General features: G+C 42.2%; 1 protein-coding gene across 15 annotated transcripts in view; it reads right to left on the bottom strand.

The window, feature by feature from the left end:
- The window catches only part of ATXN1 (ataxin 1), a 257,325-nt gene extending 237,687 nt beyond the window's left edge, over positions 1–19,638 (bottom strand). For 13 of the 15 annotated variants that reach the window (XR_005702254.2, XM_040073518.1, XM_040071661.1 and 10 more), the window contains exon 1: positions 19,538–19,638. The gene's annotated coding sequence lies outside the window, so the exon portion shown is untranslated. Of the gene's footprint in view, positions 1–9,604; positions 9,785–19,537 lie in introns of all 15 variants that reach the window. The other 2 variants (XM_040071368.2, XM_040072611.2) reach the window with 1 other exon arrangement.
- Between the last annotated feature and the right edge of the window lie 727 nt (positions 19,639–20,365).

Genomic DNA, 20,365 nt, shown 5'->3' with positions numbered 1-20,365 from the left:
GAGATTCAGGGTATTTGTATGCAAGTTAGGAGGAAAGCAGCAGACTAGTCAGCATGCAGGGGCACTTGGTGGTCTCAGTGGAGATTGCTTTAGGTAACATAGCAAAAGGACCTCCTAATGTGGGCTCTGAGTCAGCCACAGTTTGGACGGTGGGAAGGCCTTTCAGTCCCCACTTGTCAGAGCTGACCAGTCTCATTGTAATGCACAAAACAAACTCACTGTGCAAATATGCCATGATGGGCAGCTTGTGCCCATGATGCAAGCTATACCCAAACAAGCAGAAGGGTCATAAAATAAGGATTAAAGTTCAACAAGGAAGCTGATAATGAAGAAGCCTACCAGACTATTATAGCCAACGTTGTGCTGTCTTCTAATTTTAGAACAGCTGACAGTTTTTCCCAGACCAGAAGTTGACAAGAGGCTGAGCAACGCCAATGTCGTTAAATCTTTGTTTTCAGGCGCAGTGTTGTCTCCACACTGCAAGAAGTTGTTTCAGCATGTGAAATTTTTCAGGAAGGCACACACTGACGCTGGATGCCCATACAGGGAGCTGTGTAATATGTTGAAACCATCTGGCATTTTGTGGTTTCGCAGTATCAGTCAGACGCACTGTCTGGAAACACAGGGCTCAAACCCAGAGTCCTTGATTCAGGTCAGATACCTACAGATGCCTGCGGTCCTTTGGCCAGACTGGAAGCTGCAGAATAAAGCACTTAATTAGGTGGCTGAAGTTTATGACAGATTCTAAGGGCAGCCAAGCTAGAAGCCTATTATCGTTTAGGAAGTTTTAGTAAATGTAATTACTATGGCATGTTTGATATAATACATGGTCTTCACAAAATGCTCCAAAATAGCATTTTAAAGACACGTCTTGTTGCTGTTACGCTTTGTACCTTCTGACTGAGGAATAGGCCTGATGATGTGGATCCCAGTGTGAAGCTTACTGAAAACTACCACTAAAATTAATAGAGCATAGTTATGGAAGAGTATTTTGTAAAGCATTGCCTTCTCTGGAGTGTGAACAACGCTGCCGAAAGCAGGCTCTGGGTTACATTATTCCTGTGATCCAAATTTTTTTAACCAGCTGATGTCACTAGGGAGATTTGAAGTCTTTATAATTACCGCTCAAGGCCTAGAGGAAGGGGGGAGGAAAGACAATGAAATTATGTTTCATATGTTGATTTAGAGAGTAACCTGTAGTGGTCTGTTAACTTGTTTCATCTATCAGGAAAAGCAAATTAATTCTGTATCCAGACGGTTTTATGAGTGTCAGCTCAATTTGATTTCCCAGTTAAGCAGGGAAGAAAGTGGCCTTTTGTCACAAACAATTGCTTCCTGCGATGCTGCAGAATAAGATGTAAAATAGGCAAAGAGCTTTGGATACAGCTTCCAACGTCCTACTAAGAAGTAAAATTTCTTTCTTTCATCTTCCCTCAGAGAAGGAATTCAGGTTATGCTCTGCACTAAATTAAAGTGTTCTGCTCAGTTATGTACATGTACAGCTTTGAAAACTGTTCCTGCTTCTAGGTCAAGGGCTCTCCCTGTGGCCGGGTGCCAGCTTTATCCCTGGACTCCCATAATCCCTTGAAATAAATCAACTTTCCATTGAAATCCTCTGCCAGTTCCACTTCAGACTAAAATGTGCTGTCTGTAGCATGATGCTCTTTTATACTTTTGTGGAACCAAAAAAAGAGAAACAATGTGGCCATTGTGTACTGGAAACAGTTCAACCTAACTGGCATTGTGTATATTAAAGTCTATCTTTGTATGTTGCACTAACCCAAGATTTCAGTGTTTATTATTAGAACTAAGAAAAATATCTTTGACCAAAAAAATAATTTGACTGACTGAAAAGGATCCCAGCTTGTGTGCATGTGTATCCCATTACTACTCTACTCACGTGGACTGAAGTATGTGGATGCATTATACTACCTCCCTGGGTAGATGAAGCCCTCAAAGATTTTTTTTCTCTCTCTTCCCCCCCCCCACCCCCCACCCCCCAATATCAATTTTCTTCTCTGTGTGTTATAAATGAACCTGAATACATTCACACGTTCCTGTTGAAGACTAAAAGCTGTCACTTCATTTCAAGGAACCAGGCAGCTTTAAACTCAGCTGCAAGAAAGTCCAGATGCTACTACATCTCCAGGGGAAACTTATCTACTCAGAAATGGCAAAACTTCTGAACAATAATAATAAAATACAGCTTAAAGATGCTGCTGCCGTTCTCCTGTCGGTGCTGAGGTCAGTACTTTGGAGAGTGGGTGCCAGTCAGAAATTGCAGCACTCAGAAGACTGACATTTCTGAAAAGCTCTGCTTCTCCCCAAATCTCAGTAACTTTAAATGGTCTGCCAGTTAAATCAGAACAGCCTGGTATAAAGCCTCCAATTTTCTGACAACCTTTATATTCTCTTGGCTCCTACAAGGCCCTAAAGCTGATCGTGTATAATCCTGAACTGAATGTAAAATAAATACGAAAACCTGTCATGATTTTACAGTTTTCCAAAGGATATTTCACTAAATAAAAAGAGCTGCATTTTTGGCACACAAATCCTCCATATAAAAATCACAGTTAGTTCTTTAAAATAAAGTTACACAACGCGGTGCCAGACTCTGCCCCCTGAAGTTCCCCCTGAGTGCTGGGGAGCAGCTACATCCCCGTGAGCCGGCTGGCCCTGGAGGTCCTGTGCTCCTTTTCCCCTGCACAGTGGCTGTGTGAATCGGCTGTGACACCCGCCCGAGCCAGCCCAGCCCCTGAGTGTCCCTCCAGCACAGGAGCCTAGAGGGAAGTACCCGGGTTTCCTCCGAGCTGGGACACAGCTCATGGTGTGGCCAGCTAAATCTAGCACTGGCAATTGTTTCCATGCTTGTGGTGCAAATACAGCCTGAGCAAATTGTGACCCAGAGCTCACCCAGCCTTCATGTCCTTGAAATACGTTGCCTAAGAAAATAACAATTGTTTGCGGAAAGCTCTTCCGCTAAGCCTGCGTTATTTAGCTATCTACATTAACTGTGTGCCAAGGCGTGGGATATAAGCTGGAGTGTCCACAGCACTACGGCACGGAAATGAGTTTAAATCACTGCCTAACTAGAGCTGATGTCAGGCTCCACTGGCTTCACAGACCTCAAAAACATCTGCAGGTCTGGAACACAGCTACAAGGCCAGACAGAGACGCATAGGTCTAGCAAAGAAAGACCCGAACACAGCAAACTTAACAATGGACACGAGGTGCATTTTGAGTGAAGCTGTGACTAGACTAGCAATAGATTTATATACCACCTTGCAGGAAATTTAGAAGTCCTGCAAGTCCTGGGGTGGTAGCTCACAGTTAAAATCACAAGTTATGTTTGCACAGTACTGTTTGGATGGTTGGGAGGGAAGAAATGGAAGCAAGACAAGGCATTTCAAAAAGGGAAAATCTGTGTTGTCACTCACAAGGTTTTCACGTTTGTTGTAGTTCTTTCAATGTGCAGGTTTTAAATGTTATGCACCTGTGTCTCATAATCTCCTCCTAGGACAGGGTACAGGCAATTGCACTAGATATAAAACCACAGTTAACTGTACGCATAGAGCTTTAAGATCAGACTTGGTGAAACTATCTGGTTTTCTCCCAGAAGCCCTCAGTGGACAGTTTTTTCACTTAGCTCTGCCACCTTCAGGCCTTCTTTTTAAGGGAGGAGGGCAGCTGAATCCAAGAATTCAAAGCAAAACTCAGCTGAAACCATTATGTTTCATCTGGTTTCATGTCAAAACCTCAAACCTTGTGTACACAAGGCTCAAATTATAAACCCATCAGACCCAACCCCAGAGCTGGACCCAGGTTTGCCTGGAGAAGCTGCATATCTTTTAGAGAAGCTGATACAAGTCTGGAGTTCATAATGACTTGAAAACCCGAAGTGGCCAGGAGACTTTTCCGAGGTCAAACAGTGAGCTAGAGGTGGAGCTAAGAAGAGAACCACAGCCCTGGCCACTTCACACACTGCTGCCAACAGAGGTAGAAACTCACTCTGCTTGAACTTCATACTGCATAGCCTTTGCCAAACCACTCAAAAGAACCACTTTTTTTTTTTGCCTGTTAATTGTTTTAATAAGTCACATGGCAATGAATGACTAAAAACTACATCATCCCTCTAAGGATTCAGCTGTGGAAAAAGCATCCATTTAGCTGCAGGATAGTTATTACTGCATAGCTTTGATTTTGCTACACAATGCACACTCTGTTTATGGAAATGCTTACACGCTGCTCTGGGTGAAATCATTGTCACTTACAGGTATACCCTGAAGCTAAAGGAATGACCTCAGATCCACACATCTAGACCCCAGATGAGCCCTGTCCACTTATGTGAGTCTCCACAATGCTCTCAGAGGTTGGTTAATGTCCCTCTGGACATTTTTGAACACCGCCCAAATCTCTGCATCTATTACATGAAAATAGAACTTCAAGGTGAGAAAAAACAATTGCAGTTAGAATACCTGTCCCCTCCTGCTGGCTCCACCAGCACATGTCACTGGAGAACACTGGGATAATTTCAAGTTCACACCACAGCATAATGTAGTAATCCCCTTAGAATCTACGCCATCATGCAGCGGTCACTTATCTGCTGCTCCACCTGCATTCTACCAAAACTTTAAGACTCCTGGCAATACAGCAAGCAACGGCTTCAGCATTGAGGCTTAATGCTGAAATACCATCAGGGCTGAGGATTGCTACATATAGCTTACCAATAGTCCCTGCTGTTTGACACCTGTAGTGGCATTAAGGAGCTCTTGAACTGTCTCCAGAGTTCTCCACCAATAATTGAAAGTGCTTCTACAATATGGGAAAAAGAGAAGGAGGATCAGGGTATAAGGTTCAGGCCTGTTCAAGGTCTTGGAAACATTTTTGTGGGGTGAGGGGTCAGCATTTGTAAAGTAAGGTATGACTTACATACACAAGTAAAAACACGAGATTGCAATACGTACCTTTTCCAATTCAGGTTAATTAGGAGTTTACTCTACTCCCAGCTAGTTTTGCTTGCAGGCAAATTTTTTTTGAGCTCAGCAGCCAGGACTGTATCTAGGGCTAAGCTTTCCCACCATATCATTCCAATAATAAAAGAATTTTTCTGGCTTCCTGTTAAACCATGCACTGATTACAAAATTCTTTTGCTTATTTAAGGCCAGATTCAATAAAAATCCTGTCCAGCTTCTGCATCACGGAAGGCCACAAAAGCCCTAAAATATTTTGGTTTTGAAGCCTGTGTGGGCTTCCATGGTTTGGATGCTGGGTAACTGTTCCAGTGAATGTGGTCCTCATAAAGCTTTTCAAGGTCCTGCTCCATATGGACTTAGTGATTTCTCTTTATTCTCTCCAGTGTGAATTACAATCTACTTCAGAGAATCTCTGATATATGCCTCTAGCTACAAGCTAAATCCTAGAGGAATAGGTCCTTTTCATATCAGGTCACATCCTCTGCAGAACACTGACAGAGAAATTCGAGTTTCTGAAAAGAAAGTACCACGTACAAAAATCTGGTATGGTTTGCATACTTTATATGAATATAAGTGAATGGTAAAATCTAAAAGGAAATTCAATAAACTACTCATTATCTATCTATATTCATATGACTAAGCTACACGTAGAATGTAGCTTTTATCCTCCACAAAAAATGTACAGATGTTCTATAGAAAACTGTATGAACAAACTTTAACCTCACGACTGCTATTATTTTGTAATAAAGGCTTACAGCATAATGTGAGCTTTTTTTAGAATGTAAGTTCCATGTGAGTAGCGTGTTGTTAATTTAATATTAATGCAATGCACCAGGAAGAAGTCTGCACAGAATCTCAAAGACAGAGAATCACAGTGCTGCAGACAGGGGATTTGTGTCGTGGATTTTATTTGTTTCAGCACTCAGAAGAAAATTCATTGACCAGGATTCCCATTGCCATAGGGCAGTGGATCCATCTACAGATGTTTTCATATGCCTTGGCATGAGGATTTTGCTGCAGCATTCCCGCTACTGTTCCTGAGAATCATGTGGTTAAGTCACCTTGTGCTGCACAGGCAATTTACCTCTCACTGTCAAGTGCATATGAATGAGCTTCTTTTTTTGGGAACAGCAAAAGGAAAAAAGAATACACTGAATAAACTTTTGAATTTCTTTTGCTGAACCATCCTTCAGGTAGCAGGTGCAAAAGCTTTCACTGAACTTGCAGATGGCAAATGCAGTGCCTGCTTTGCTTGCAACACAAATGAATTAAAGCAGGGGAACAGAAGAGAAATCCAGTTTCACCCATAGTTTTCCTTTCTCAGTGCCTGAGCCCTCTCCTTTGCAGCATCTACCACTCAGATTACATATCCTGTATTCCTCCAAGGAGTCAGTTCACTGTCTCATCTCCAAATGCATTGGTGAAGTAATTTATGACTCCCATTATTATAATCGCTTACCAGCTCCCAAGCATATAAAAATAGCAACAATAATTTCTCCCACTTTTCCTTCCTTAGCACCCCATAGGAGAAGAGCTTGATTAAATCTGTAGGGGTTACACTTGCACTTGTGTGTTTCTATAACTTACAGAGGAAGTTTGACATTTTCAGAAAGTGATGATGTCTAGAGACATCTTATTCATTGCAGAAATTCCTCAGTCTAGATAAAACTTCTGGGAAAGTCCTGTGTCCAGAAGCTTCCTTCTTTTCCTTGACAGTTTCACTGCTTCTGCGAAATGCACTCATATGCTATCATGATCATAAAGGGCAGCCCAATCTCAGAAACAAAGGAGGCCATTTCCTTGGAAGCCTTCCAGGATCAAATCTCAAAATCTACCCAGGGCTCCGTGCAATGAAACAGAACCTCCATGCAGAGCAGGGAGGGAAAAAATGGGGAGATGTTTATGAACAGACCCACGGCAATGTGTGCATGGTAAACTGACAGTCTGCTCCCATTTGCTCCAGTTTTCCAAGCATGTGATTGCCAATGCACTTATCATCTTATGTCGACCATCGCAGCTGCACTGCACCCATCAGAGCAAAGACAACAGTCTGGGCCTTGTGAAATGGAGATGGAGATTTCCTATTTCTGTGCATATTCTGTAGGCAAATACTAAAGCCCAAAAGTTCACAGAGTTGCAACAAATGTCAAACAAAGGCCCTCAGCACCTGGAACAGTTATGAAAGGAAGCATTTCAAAGCACTCCTCTGCTTCTACAGTCATCATCTAGGTCTAAACTGCCAGAGAAAAAGTATCCTGGATTTTCTAAAGGCATAATTTCAAATCCATTTTGGTTAAACCAGTGTAGAAGACATGGGGTTTCAGTGTAAAACAATGTCTGGTTTGGTTTAAGCTTAAATCTTTTAGGAATTGATTCTGTATTTGCAAATAAGATGGTCTTTAGCTAGCATGGTCAATTTGACTTACATGTGATTTTTAAATAACACTGATACAGCTGTTTAACACAACTGATATCTTTGACTTGTCTGGTTCACTTCTGGCCACCTGCTCTGCAGTGCAATGTCAGCTTCAGGTAGCTACTGAGATAATTAGGGAAGGCAGTAATTATGCTTGCAATAATGAATATGAAAACTTAAATAACATCTTCAGGAAAGTGGGCACTACAGTTCACCATGTGATCTCCTCAGCTCTCCAATGGTTTCACATGTGTATGGAAGAGCCTTGTCAGCTTCCAGAGATGAGGAGTTTGGAAATAGGAAAACAACAGCTCCTTGTGACTCCACCTTAGGAGAAGGAACAGAATGCTTTCAAAGAGCTTCCTCTGATATGCACAGTTCCTCCATACACATTAGCAGCATTTGATGATCTACAGTATCAGATAAGAAGAGTGATCCAACAAAAAATTATGCACTACCATTTTTCACTGGCAAAAGTTACGAGGGCAGTAACAGTACCCTGTGCTGTCCTGAAACTTCAGTAATGGGGATCAAGTTACTGGCTGCCTCACAGCTGATGTTAGAGATTAATTTTTGTCAACCTGAGTAGCAGAGGACAGCTAAAGTTCGGGAGGTAGCTGTAGGATTTCACTCTTTGAAAAACTGATCTATGAATGAAGTTTACCAGACCACACATTAACTGGAAGATGGAAGATTCAAGTCAAAGGGGGATATCACAACCTCCATTTACTGGAGCCCCAAATACCCCATTTCCATGTCCATTTGCTCAAACCTGTAAAGACTGTCTTACATTTCTTCTCCTAATTTAGCTTGGTGCCTGGGATGTTTCAGCAGAGGCTGTGAAATAAAATACCTTGTACAAAAGATGTGGCAAGGTGAGTAGTGTCAGCTGAGGTGTATAAAGCAATATTAAGCTCCTTCTGCAATATCAGATGAGTAGAGATCTGGCAGTGGCAAGGTACATTGAAGTACTTTGCATCCATGTCTGTGTCAGACAATATTTCTAATACTGGTACTCTCACTGACTGTCTTGTAGGTCTTTCTGCTCAAGCCTTCTCTCATTTCTGGGAGGAACTACGAGGATACAGAAGAGCAGGAGCTGAAGGCTGAGCATGCCTGGCAGTAGCTGTATTTCTGCCTCCCTGATCTGTTCTGTAACTCCAAAAGTTTTCTAAAACCATAGGCAACACAAAAGAAATGTTGGGTTGGCCTGCTTTGTACCACTCCAACCAGATGCTTTTTACATCCTTCAACAGAATGGCTGATTGCTTAAACAGAAAAGCATGATGAGCTGATGCATTAGATACTTCCATCAGACTAACGAGACTTATCAGGTGGGAAGGATTTTCCTCCTCCCTGCATCAGTGATCATTTCTTCCTTTGAAATTTATTGGAAAAACATTCTGAGAAGTATTTCTCATGCAGTTGATGCTCCTATCTGCTACAACCTGTACCCCCTTTGGGGTAGGCTGAAAATGTTTCCTTTTCCTGTTACAAGGGCAAGAATTGAACCCCTGCTTTCACTGCAGTTTCCCCTGCTTGCCATCACACCTTGCACAGTCACACCAAATGATGAAAGTGACAAGGACACCACACATTTCTCAGAGTCCCATCCCTGCTTTTTTTAGGTGAAGAACACTTCCACATTCCCCAGAAAGCTCCACGTATGCTATTAAAAGAAAACAACCATCACTAAAAACAACCCAGTGCCTTCTATGCTACAAACTCATGGGCAAACAACTAATCTATTAAAATTTTTCATTAAATAATTGCTCCCAGCTGAGGCTTACAAAAGGCCCTGCCAGGCCAAAATGTCAGCTCATTTATGGGATTTATTATTGCAACTGTCAGGCCAGAAGGGTTTGCTGCAGCAGATCCATCAGGCATGCTCGGACAGGAGCTCCTGCCTTTGGGCCAGCTGCTTCACAAACAGAACCAGCAAATGTCAGATGTCAAGTTTGCATTTCAGGTCCTCTTCCCTTTCAATTACCATGGATCAATGGATCAGCTGAGCTGTTTAGCAAGTGGCAAAGACCACCTCATGTAGGGTAAGCATCAGTGGTTGTGCAGCTTTTAGAGCGGATAGAGGTCTTTGTCTCAGCTTTCTCTATTTTTAAAGTACTAAAGCATGGCTTCAAGGGCTTGTGACTCAATCGGCAGGGGAGGGGCAAGCTGGAGGATGAGGTGTACTTTCCTCAAGGTGGTGGCTGCTCACCATAGCCATGTGCTTCAGGAGGGGTGGCTGAGGGCATCTGTAAGCTGCAGGTCGGTGTTCAGGAGTCACGGGCTGATCCTGGTGCAAAGAGAGGATTGCACTTGGGTTTCATAATGGAGTTCATGGAAATCAGTGAAAATTGAACTGCAGCCAAGGTGAAGAGCCGTGTAGAACAGATGTCTTTACAGAAGATAAAACAAAGAAACAAAAAATACTCAGAGTCTGAGTTAGAACTCTTGGCTCATGTCAAATCTGTAAAAAGCCCCAAAGTGCTCTATTGTGCCTGTCCCAAACACTTAAATCCCACATGTATAAAGTAAAACACATTTGCATTGCTAATTTATTAAAGGACTTCTTGACCCAAAGTCAAATACTAGCACAAGTCTTCTGCATGGAAAAGCTTTGATAAGCATGCTCTTTAACTCTCTCTGTGAATGTTCAGTAGTGCTTCTTTTGAAACTACATATGCTGCTTCTCGTGTCTGACACTAATTATCTTATCAGATAACAGGCAGCCCTGTGCTGAGTAGGTATGTAATATATTAGCCTTGGGGAGGGCATTTAAAAAAAAAAAAAAAAAAAAAAAAAGTGCCTTATCTTCCAAGTAGATTTGAAACAGCATATGATCTCTGTGAGTCCGTGGAAAGTTTCCTCTGCAGCACATATCTTACTTAAGGAAGACAATGAAGAAGAAGAAAATAAATAAATAAATAAATAAATCCCAGACCCGTACAGCTTTCAGACTGCAATTCTCCAAGGCTGTTCCTTTCTGTGGAATTTTCTCCTCTATCAGTATTTTGGAATGGCATACAGGTTAAACTGTTTATCTGGCAGGGAAAGCAGCTTTGGTAATTGTAAGTTTACATTACACTATAAACAATCGGATTAGAGTAAACAGATGAACTGTATAAATAAAATGTCACTGCTTAGCTCTCCTTTGTGACTTGTATTCTGATACCACCACTACTGCTTTTACTACAACTACTACTGCTAGACTTCAGCTGACAGCTCAGCCCGAAACCCTTTATTCGTCTTTATTACCACTTCAGCTGTTTTGAGAGCAAAAAGGCATGGAGGACTTATTGGCCAGAGGCTCTCTAACCTAGCAGGCCTGCCTGGGAAATCAATATGCCGCACTCAAGAGCACAAAGATGGATTGTGAAGCCGGGGCTGGCAAAGGAACGCGGGCTGCATCTGGAAGGACACGGAGACAGCCAGTTCTGCTCCGCCAGAAGCCTCCCAGACCGCGCATGTTTGCACACCAACCTCGTGGCACCCTTCCAAGACAATTTGTGAACCTTGGTTCACACCATTTTCAAAGTAGGTCATAGGCAGTAATCTCAGCCGAGGAGCGATACCCTGTCAGCAGCAGCGGCTGCGAGGAGGGCCGTGGCTGCGGCCAATGGGCGAGCGGCTGCGAGCGGGGAGCCGAGCGCTCGCAGGGCGCCGCGGCTGCGGGCGAGGCGCTCGCCGGGCCCCCGCGCAGCCAGCCTCTCGCCATTTATAGCCGTACAAGCGCCCAGTGTTCTCCTGGACACGGCCACCGGCACGGCTTGAACATTAACCTGAAGGAAAATACGGCAGGAGAAGAGATCTAACCTTTACCGAGCTCTGTTTTCCTGACAGCTGATTCTGAACCAGGGGGTTTAAATTTACTACGAGCTTTGGATTATTGCTTCCTAACGTGCTTCCGTCACCTGCCCCCGCTCTGACGGTCGAAACGCAGCCTTGAAGGTAGCTGTGTGTAACAGAGGATGCCTAAGCACTTACAGTTTCCTGCATCTGCCTGTATCCCATGCTTGAGCTGTTTTAGGAGCATGGAATTAAGAACGGGCACATTTAAAGGTGCATTTTTGAAAAACGTTGTCCGGGAAAATAAATGCAGGAACGAGTGTGCATATTCGTTTCCACACTGTAACAATATAAAGACCGTCAGAGAATTACCAGTTTCAAGCAACACCACTGAACATCCCAGGCATAGGAAGTGCTGGGAACGCTTTGCCTTTAAATGCAGCCTGCACACCATCAGAGATTACTTGATGCTAGAAAGCTAAAGGATCGCCTGAAGAGTGCCACGGCGTTATGTAATTTTTTTTTTTTTTTTTTTAAACGGGTTAATTTTTAAACAGGCTCAATTTAACCTTGTTCCTGGTCAATAGTTACATGAATCTGAATGAAAATATGCTCTCCGGAGAAATCCACTCCAATATAACAGGCATGCATAATTTTTAGCCCTGAAATCAACACTGAAACAGCAGAGCTGGACAAGCATTGCTTTTTTTGAGTCTGACAAGTAAGAGGAATGACTTTCCTCCATTTAAAAAGCTGTGCTTTTTTCTTCTTCCCCGCCCCCCCCCCCCCCCCCCCCCGTGATTTCTAATCACAGGGGGGAAAAAAAAAACTAGACTAGAAATCTTAAACAAAAGGGAGCAAGAGATTTCTGAAGGATTTTCTGCAAAGAGAGAGGGGAGACAGGACCTTGAAGACTAGCAAAAAGGCTTATCTCCCATCCAAGAAAGAGTGCACAGAATGACTGTCTGCTCCACTGGAAGTGACCTACCTGATCAATAGCTTGTCCAGGGAGTTGTAAGACACGCAGAAACAGGCCACGATGTGCTACTGTTATCAGCTGAAAGGGTGCTGTAATGACTTTCTATGCAAATATACAGAAAAATCCATAAATCCAAGAAGGTTTATCACTCAGTACATCATCAAGGGAACAATTTATTCTCTAACATGGGATGCGATAGTTTCCTGCCAAAATTGCACTGCTTGTTTGTTATCACTAAGCTTTGAAAAAAAGTAACCAACAAAAATCCCTTCTCTTGCTGCCTCTGGAAAAGAAAATCTCTTTAAAGAAAATCTGTAACAAAGAAAACCTCCAGACACTTCACTATTTTTTCCAGAATGACAAATAACTCTAGCTGTAGTTACAAATGGCCTCAGTATTGTACAATTTTGGGTCATATGAGTTTTATTAGTTTTCAGACTAACTTTTGCTTCTACCCAGCCAGCTGCTGGCAGTTGTCATCTTAGGACTGAGAGCAAACTACTTCGAAAACAAATTTGTTCGGAAATCTTTTTAAAGTGATACAGAAAAAAACGTAAACCCTTTGTGTTTTTCATTTTAGTTTGGATGTGACCTCTTTTTTTCTCTGCTCTTTGAAAGGAATGAGTCTCCAATGCTAAACAGGTCACAGTGTAATTACGCATCCACCTGAAAATTAAACACACATTCAAAAGCTTAACTAAAAGCATTTACTAATTCATAACAAGTATATGTCACTCGGCTTTTTCATGGTTGATCATTAGGGTGTAAGCAAAACCAGATAACATCAAACCCAGAGAACAAACACTGTAATCTTTCAACAGGGTTAAAGCAAGGTGATACTGTGTTGATGAAGCTGATCCAATACTGCAGGGCAGCCACAGCAAGTCCTGTATGTTTGAAATCTTTGTGTCAGGGGGGATGGTCTCTGGAGTTAGAGAAAAGTCAGTCCTGAGGATTGGCCAAGCTCATGTGCTTGGACAGGTCAGCAGAGTCATTCCATGTTTGGGCCAACCTGAGATCAAACCTTTGGCTACTTTGGCTACTTTCAATGTTGTAAACCCCTGTCTGAATTGAAAAGACAGGCAAAAACTTTGGCAAACCTTTTTTTGTTCAGTGCAGAGCCAAATTTATTATCTGTGGCATGCACATCTTCTCGCTCTGGTGTCACCAATTATTTTTTATTAGCCTTCTATGTTTTTCCTCACCTTTCATAGCACAGGTTTGGCAGCAGAATTTCAGATGCACAAAAGGAATCTAATCTACATTTCCTTTACAGAGCGAAGGTGTTTGAGTTAGTAACATCTCTTTTACAGATTTTCTTGGTCTTAAAAACCATTTTTCTTTGAGAGCAGAATGCACAAAGCTGGCAGAGATCAAGGGCGCAGTGAAGAAGTTGAAAGGACCTCAGCATGGTCTTTACAAGGGTGCACAGTGGCACAGAAGAACTGTGAGCTAATATAGTTGGATTATACATGACCTGCCTGCCTTCAGCTGAGCACTTGCTGTGACTGAGTTTGGGATTTTTTTGGAACAAGTGCTGCAGAACTCCAGTAAACTGGCGCTGGTTAAAGTGGTTAAAGGAGATCTTTGGCCAATGCTAAGACTGAAGATGGATTAAAGATGACTTTGGTCAACCTTTGCTTCCTTATGCCAAGTACCTTAAGATCAGCACAGGTTAAGACTGAGCACTAAAGCTATTATTTATTGCCTCTTGGATCTGCTACTGCAGTAAGTTTGAAGATCAGCATGACCTGGCTCTTCCCAATTACCTTTGCACTTGGCAAAAGCCATGGCCTTGCAGCGTTCCAGGTACCCAATGTGTCAGAGACAGGAAGGAACCCCACAAATCACCTCCCAGACAATTTTTAAACTGAGGTAAAACTTTTCTTCTTTTTAATTGTTTTTAATATGGTTTCTGGAATGCTCTAGTTAGGCTTGGAGGATTTCACATGGTCTCTTCTGGCTGTGATCAGCAGATAGCTAGACTGGAGCAGGGCAGAGCTAGGAAATGGGGGTGTTACTGCTGCATGTTCAGTAGCACGCACATGCTGACATGCTAGAGAAGGGTTTCCATGTCAGCATTGATGCGCTTGCAGAAGTGCCACTGAGTGTTCTTGGTGGCCTCACAGTTCTTGGTGGCCAGAAAGAACATTCTCTACCAAGCTAAATGGTTGAAAGTGTGCGTAGTGAAATTGCAGAGTACAATTTTGTTCTGTTCACCTCTTTCTCCTCCCTTGAGTTGCCTCAACTCTGCTATTGGGAGCACTGGAATAAGGCTGGTGTAGGAATGCTAGGGAAGTCAATGGATTTTTACTACTGTAACTGAAAGCAGAAGGTAGCTTAGAGGCTCAAAGATCCAAGGTTGTGTGCTACCCCGACCATTTCTGACCAAAGTGCTTAGCTGACCACCACAGGATTACCAAGTGTTCCACACTTCCCGCACTCACAATGTCAGCTCTCTCCTGAGCTCAAAGAGCTGTTCCTCCACCCCATTCATTCATGACAGGTAGCACAATTGCTGGCTCAGCCTGAAGATCTCCATGACCCAAGGCCATGAGCATACCAGGGCTTTTAATGCAGTGACTTGCATCACCTCAGCTTAGCACCACCCAAGTAAATGTAACCCTTCAGTTTAAAGCACATGACATTTTTCTTGTGTTGGCATCAAACAAAATAGCACACTAATCCTTCTGGTATTAGTCAAATGGGGCTTAAAAATCCACTCGTATGCTTTGCAATTGCAAGATTTCCCTGGCAAGTGTGTACACTTATCTCAGTCATGGATCCTCACATAATCTAAGCTTCTGTGAAGAAAAAGAGATATAAAAAAACAAACTTCCAAGCAGCAAAAACTACCTTTCCAAGCTTAAACTGAGCACAAACTGTAGCAACACTGGCTTACTGAATCACAGAGAAATAACTTCAGTGGTTCTTCTGCTCCTCCATCCCAATTCTACCAGCCAGCATCCACTGCTGGAGATTACCAAGATCCCAGCCTATTCTCCAGCAGGGCCCCATGCTGTGCAGGGAAAACCCAACAACCCCCTAAGGTGAAGCTTAAGAAACTAGAACTGGGGACAGGAATGGGCACTGGAATGATTCACAAGACAGAAAGATCCTGAAGGAAGGATGCTGAAGGAAAAGATGGGTAACAGAAATAGCCTGCTTGCTTCATCTTCCAGAGAAGCAAGGAGGAGGGCGAGGGATGCTGAAATGAGAACATTACCTCTTTTTTCCTCCCGTGACTATCAGGAAATTGACAGGAAAAAAAAGGAGCAGCTCTGGTTCAACAGCTGAAAATGAGAGTTTTCAACTAAACAAATACTCACTAGCTATAAAGGAGGAACTGCATCTCCAAGCAGGCTCCTGAAGTAACTTCCTTGCAGAAATCCCCCAAATCCCAAGTGCTGGTTCATTCATCTTCATCTAGTGTGTTTACCCACATCAGACTCATTGGTATGTTTCTTGAGAACAACCTTTTAATATAAAATTATACCAATTCTCTTTTATTTTCTTCAGTGAAATGGTGAACATGAGCCTAGTAATTACTTTTAATTTTACTATGTTATGTTTTTTAAGAGCGTAAATATTATAATAATAAAATACTTGTTGAGATGTGTTATTATGTTTTTGCTATCATAACCTGAATACCACATATTTTACTAATTCAGGGTACTCTTCTCTTGACCACTATCTCATCCATGTGGTAAAGTCAACAGGAAAGGAATATCCCTGCTAATATCTCATCAGTGGTCAGAGGGACTCACACAATCACTAAAACCAGGACTTCTCTCAATGTAAATAGCACAATTCTTTTTTGGCAAGCCATTTGATTTGGCTTATGCTGCATAATGCAGAGTTCTGTCCATCTGTCCTACTTAATTATAATGATTGCAGAACCTAAATTTGCTTCCAAACATCCTTAATTAATATTATACTACAAACTGGGAGGGTAAGGGGAGGAACTCCTCTGTTTCTGATTCCTAAAAAACCCCAATCAAACCAAAACAAGGTCTGGAAGATTTTACATTATTTTTTCAGTGTAACTGCTGGAGATTTAATAACCACAGAATGTACCCCGTGGTCTTTGATAATTTCATATAATAAGCAAACATTGTTTGTTGGCAAACAATTTGGTAAAACATCTTAACTGGTGTTTTTCTCTGAGCCAACGTACAGAAGATTTGCTCCACGTAGGAAAATTTATATCACAGGATGTATATGCCCTGCATGCTCTATGAAAATAGAAAATTTTGACCCAAGTGCTACAAATACCTGATTTCAGCTGTAAGTAATATCATTTTACATACATTACAGTTGGTTAATTCCAGTTGCTCTATCAAGTTGCAGGCAGGGGGAGAAAAGCCATCTAGTGGACAAAAATGTAATTATATACCAGAAAATATTTTCAGGCACAAAGCTTTTACTGGAGAACTCTTTTTAAATTTTGTTATTCATCTGCAGTATTGCTTATCTAGGAATACTCTAGAAGACTCCGGGAAATCACGGAGTGATTTCTGGAGGGCAACTGCATAGATCTCTAAGCCCAGGTTTTCAGCAGATTTTTTAGCAATTGTCATAAAACATGGAAGACGCTTTGTCCCTCCTATCCCTTGCAGAGAATTAATCAGCATATTTCTTACAACACTGCGAGGGTCATCAGTCGGCTGAATATCTTATCACTAGATTTAACACTATGTGCCAAGCAGACTGGCATTGCCACAGGGTTTAAATAACTGAGCTAATATTTAAACTTTTGTCCCCTCTGATCCCTGAAAAATAACGAGGAGAGGCTTTGTGACTTTGTAAACAGATGAGCCAAAGGGCACCCAGAACAGCCTTTTACTAAAATTATCTTTGAGATTCTCTGGGACACAAGGTCAGGGAGGGCTAGGGAGTGTGAGGCAGAGCAGCTGAACCACCCCCCTCACTAACCTGCACGTGAGACTCACTCGGCATCTGATGTAGAAAGCGGGGAGAAGGGAACAAAAATTTACATCCCAATGCTATTTACACCACCCTCTGGCCTTTGCTGAAATCCAGACTACCATGGTTGTAGTGGCTTGTGGCAGGAGTTAAGTAGCTGAATGTATCTGAGCTGAGCTCTGCACTGCTCTCATTTTTCCATTAGGCCGGGGAGAACAAGGGAATAAACACAGCAGCCTTTTTTTTGCACAAGATTTTCACATACCTGGCCCCCAAATTCATCTTCCTCTGCCACAAAGTTCAGAGCATTTAGCTAGGCACTTTCAGCTAATCTTGAAGAGCAGATAACAATCAGTCATGCTCAGGCAGGCCAAAGCACTGAAGCCAAAGTATAATTTTTGTGGATTACAGCAACCCAAACCACCATCATCAGAGACTATACTGTGATGATGCAATCAAACATCTGTAACTCCTGCTGCTCCCAGCAACATCCTGGAGTGGGATTAATGACCTGCCACTTAGTAACTGCTCTGCTGCTGGAACAACAGGTTTTGTTCCCTCTCCTGTACCCCTTTTGTTTGAAATAATAGGTAACCCGAGGTATTTTGAGCTCCCAGTAACAAAAACAAACAAACCAACGAACAAACAAAAACCACAAAACCCCAAACAAACAAACAAACAAGCAACACCAAAAAAACCCAAACCAAAAACCAACCAACCAAAAAAAGAATAAATTTCTGAATTGATCTTTTGAAATAGTTGGTTTCAGGAGCATCCCATGTAATGATTTCCACTTGAGACATCTTTTCCGGGGCATGAATTTGCCCAGCTTTTCTAACTGACTCTGCACACACATGCTTAGACACATCACATAAGCAGCAGGCATCTCCTTACATCACTGCTCTGTTTGCCTCAGCATGAGGACTATTTAAAGCATTACTTCTGATAGAGCCACCATTTGCTGTGCTCAGACAACCCTTGTGTTGATGGGTTATAGCACAAGAGAAACGAAACTTCTGAGCTACCTTGCACAGACCTTCTCTGCAGTCTCTTATTCATCTCTCTCCCTATGAATCACAGTCTTTTCTCTCTCTTTTCATAATAACCAAATAAGGATTGCAGGGTTTGGCCCATTCACTACATTCTGTGTTTTAATACAGACAAGAATGGAATACGAAATAACTGCCAAAAGTTTAGCAGCAGGGGCAACCTTTTTGCTATTTTCATGTCTACAGTTCCCAATTCAACAATGCCGACCTGCTGCTCTGTATGACCACAAGGCTAGGGATCCATAAACAACAGCAATAATAATAATAATAGTAATCACTGTCCAACAAGGCCTCATCCCAGCCATGCATAAGTGCAGGACTGGCACAGAGCAGAAAAATGCTGCTTTGTGCCTTTACAAAGCTTGCAATATAAGCTTTGCGCTGTCAGTTTAAAACTTTGGCATCTGTGTCTGCAAATGGGGAGGAACCCATTTTCAGATACTTGTGAAATATAAACTTCAGCTGTTGCCAAGCTCAGAGATAGATTTGCTCCTTTTTATTTTTAAAAGTTTTCTGAATATGTGAAGAAACCCACAAAGACATTTTAGAGACGTGTAGCTATGAAAAATGTACATGCATTTGGGTTTTTTTTAAGGAGCATTCTCAATCATTGTAATTATGCCTTGAGAATGCTTTTTAAAAAAACAGAACCGTGACTATTTTTCACAGCAACAAACCCCTAAAACAGCTCTAGAGCTTTCTGTGGAATTTAACAAAAATAATTGCCTTTCAGCTAGGAACAGTAAAAATAGATCAAAAACCAATTAGCTGGCCCACATGGCAGAAGACAGGTGTGCTTTGGATGTGGTATTTATGCAGAATCAGGATAAGCATTTTTTACTTTTACACAGATTCCTGAAGACTGTAAATACCACAAAACTCTTCTTGCCAATGCCCATCCCAACCATTTTAAACACCGGCCACTCAAAGAATAACCTTAGGATGCAGCCTAAAACATTTCATCTTGCCTCCTACCAGGTTATAAAAGTGAATTAACATGAAAAGCAGCAGACTGATGAGTGAATTATGGTAATAATGAACCTTCAAAAGCAAAAACAAGTAAACCCCTTTGGACACTGCAGCTGGAGAGAAGGCTGGGAACACCGAAACCAATTACGACTGCTTTAGTGTTACACCTGTTTAAATGGATGCCAAATCCAGCACAGAATTATTTACATTATGTTATTAACACAGGGACATATGAGTAATGGGAAAATAGAAAAGGTTTATGCAAAACAGCCTCTACTGAAACCATCTAAGAACTTCAGGTATTTGTGTCAGAAAGCAAGGCTGTTGTCAGACCTGTGGCACTGACTGCCCTTGAGTCGGGCAAGGAGGCTCCTGCTCCCTCTCTAGCTGCTGGTCACTGTCCCCAAGCTGCTTGATTGATGCCAGAATAAATACTCACGTAATTGCCCCTTATGCAATTCAGTCAGTGATCTTCCCACTTTTCAATACTTTGAGGCAATTTTCTAAAACTATATTGCTCAAGCAGGAGCAGATTAAGGGACAAGAAACTGCATCAGGAAATTGAAGAGGGATGCAAACAAAGGTGACAAGCAAATGGGAAGATGACAAGCAAATGGAAAGAAGCTGAGAGCATCAACTTCTTCCACAGACCAACTTCTTACTACAAAAGGAGATCAGGTGCATACAAGCCCTTCCCCTCCTTCCCGTTTCTGAGGATTCATGTACCTACATTCAAGATGGTTCCCTACTATGTAAGACACTTCATGTATTAAAGCATATGACAGACAAGAAAAAACATTTTTAAAGAAACCAAATGCAAAGTTGGGAGCTGGAAGTGACTGAAGAAGCCTGGCAAACCTGCCCAGGGGCAGGGATACCCATGAAGTCCAGGTTCCAGCTCCCTCTCCATGTCATTTCTTCTTCCATATCCTGCCTGCCTACTACCTATAAGATCTTGTTCAATTCCTGATAGTTTGGGCAGGTGACCATTGACTGAAATTGACTGACCACTTGCAGGAGCAGGTTTCCAAACCCAAGCTGCCCTCCTCACTAATCCTACCCTCTCACTGAAAAATGCCAGGCCATCTCAGGCAGATGGCTGTGGTCAGGCTTCCCCCACACAGGCTTGAAGCTAAAATCCCCTTTCTCTCAATTTATCCTTTTATGATGCATACACTTTAACTAGTTCAGAAATGGTTCCTCAAGCCAGTGGAAAAGTCAAACTGTCTCCTTTACTTCCAGCAAGCACATTTGATGGTTTTGACAT

The sequence above is a fragment of the Hirundo rustica genome, chromosome 1 (genome assembly GCF_015227805.2).
Source record: "Hirundo rustica isolate bHirRus1 chromosome 1, bHirRus1.pri.v3, whole genome shotgun sequence".
NCBI classification, from domain to species: Eukaryota; Metazoa; Chordata; class Aves; order Passeriformes; family Hirundinidae; genus Hirundo; species Hirundo rustica.
This window is presented reverse-complemented; position numbering and strand designations above follow the sequence as displayed.